The sequence below is a fragment of the Fragaria vesca genome, linkage group LG7 (genome assembly GCF_000184155.1).
Source record: "Fragaria vesca subsp. vesca linkage group LG7, FraVesHawaii_1.0, whole genome shotgun sequence".
Classification (NCBI taxonomy): Eukaryota; Viridiplantae; Streptophyta; class Magnoliopsida; order Rosales; family Rosaceae; genus Fragaria; species Fragaria vesca.
In genome coordinates, this window is record NC_020497.1 from 11,445,713 (window position 1) to 11,448,440 (window position 2,728).

Sequence of the window (2,728 nt, forward strand, 5' to 3'; positions counted from 1 at the left end):
TTTTTAAATTATGGGAATTACAATTTCATGAATTTTGTGATAGCTCTTATACATATGTGGAATATGCATAATGTGAATACTGCATCGCACCAAGACGCGGGTATACTAACCCTTTTGCCCCTGTTATTTTTAAGAAACCACAATATTGTCATTAACCCTAGATATATAATTTTTTTTTTTTGAGAGGACCCTAGATATATAATCAGTATAACAGTTGGGTATAATTTGCATGTATAACATTCTATGAAGTACATATCATAAACATTTCTATCAATCAATTAACCCATTGACCAACTTCATAACGTTGTTTTTGGATAAAATAATTTTAATGTCCACAGAAATTTTAAAGTCATGGAATTACAATTCCATGAATTTAAATCCTATTAATTGAGAATTTCATTATTTGAATTTCATGATGTGTCTATAGAAATTTCAAAATCATGAAAATTACAATTCCATGAATTTAAATCCTATTAATTAAGAATTCCATTATTTGGATTTCATGATGTAAATTTTTAAAATGACAAGAATTTTTATTCAGACTAAGCTTAGTTAAGGGAATTGACAAATAATGCTTATTTTGTGAGGAATTCAAGTCGGGAATTTAAGCTCCTAAATTTCACTATTATTTTCCCGTGAAAATTGCTAAGTCCACGGGATAAGTATCCAAACGAGGGAAACCGTCCTATGAAAATTGGGAATTCATTAAATTCTCAAGAATTCACCTACATCTAAACACACCGTAAATGTATACACCGCGCCAAAGCGCGGATATAATTCTAGTACTTTATAGTAGAAGAGTGTGGTACTATTCTTAACTTTTTTTTAGGTTGAATGAGGTCACTATATTCTTTTGATATAATTTTTCTTATATTTGGAATGCACTACTATACTATTTGATCCTATAATAATAAATTATTTATCTTGAAATTGTCTAAAATTGAGGGAGGTTGGTACTAGGCCCAGTATTATTTGGTCTAACGGTATAGTCTTCTCTTAATAAATGAGTGGTTGTAAGTTCGACTCACGAAGTTATAATATTTAATAAAAAAAAATTAAAGAAAGAATTTCCGATTTCGTTGATTTTCAAAACAGAATCCGGTTGAGACGAGGCTATCTAGTAGATTGCAAGCCACATTAATCATAATCAACTCTTGTTTGGCGCAGTGTGGATACCATTATAAGATGGGTCATGGACCAGTGAAATTTTTCTGAATTAATATAGAAAATGACTGCTTACAATCATTTCATAGCTAATCACGTGAAACCATGTGAGGTCTCCCACATGGGATTGAAAACTTGACCCTTTGCCGACTTAAGCAGCAGAAAACTTGACAAAAATATAAAAATATAAAAATATAAATATTAAACTAAAACAAAATTGAAAATTTTTAAATGCGGCAGCTCGCAAAGAGGATCGGCAAAGGGTCAAGTTTGAAAGTTGAAACCTATAGATATACAGGAGTCTTGCGGGGGTCCATTGCACGTTGGTCAAAGTCAGCTTTATGAAGGGTTAAAATATAAGAAAATGACCATTTAGTATTGATTTCAGTCTCTCGTTACCCATTTCAATAACAATTTTTTTATGAGCTTATTTGGATATAAGGTAGTTTTTTTTGTGTCCAAATAAACAAATCTTTACTTAAAGTCTTAACAATCAATATCATTTTAAGACTATTTTGCCATTACTCTTTAAACATGCATAGAGAGAAGACTTGGCCGAAATCTCACAGACTCGGGTCATCGGTCGCCGGAATTACACACCCCCAGTAAACATGTTATTGACCCATAACAATAAATTACTGACTCCCAATAAACATGTTATTAGTCCTTAACAATAAATTACTGACCTCCAGTAAACATGTTATAGACCACTAATAATAAATTATTGACCCTAGTAATTGTTTGCCGGAATTACTAACCCTCAGTAAAAATGTTATTGATTTCTAACAATAAATTATTAACCCCTAGTAAACATGTTATAGACCACTTTAACGTTCGATTTTGTAAAAAATAATCTTGAAATTGAAGAAGAAAAGAAAAATAGAATATATAAAATTGTATTGAGCCTTTGTAATAAGTTTATTGCCCCTCAGTAAATTTATTACCTCTAGTAATAAATCTATTACTTTAGTAAAAACACCAATTTTAACCACAAAATAGCTTTGACTCCCTTGTTCTTGTTTTTACTGCCTCCATGCCAAATGCAAATTGAAGCGCCGGCGAGCCGATTTTCACTTCATCGGCGACGAGATCGGCCTCGGCTTCATCGGGGACGACAAATTGAGCCTCAACTTCTGCTTCTGAGGAGTCAATTCATCGATGCATCCTCTAAACTCCTCGACGCTCCTCTCTGAATCGGCGTCGTCGACGTTAAGGGTTCAGTGATAATGTCGTCAGAGAGCAATGACGTCGGCAGAGTCTGTTTTGCTTACGCGAAGAGAGAGGCGAAAAGGAGTGGCGCACGGCTGAAGGAGTGCATGATGTCGACAGCGTAGTTGATGACGAAGCCGGCAATGGCGACGATAAAGAAGTCGGCGACCATGAAGGGATATTGTCGGCCGAGGTAAGAGGCACAGACAGGCCCGGACTTGAGGTGAGGCCCAAGAGGCCGTTGCCTCAGGCCCAAAACCATTATGGGGCTTATTGGGGCACCAAAATCAAGAAATAGATAAGGAGACCAAATATGATAAGAAAGACAACATTCATTGATTAGTAAAATGAAAAA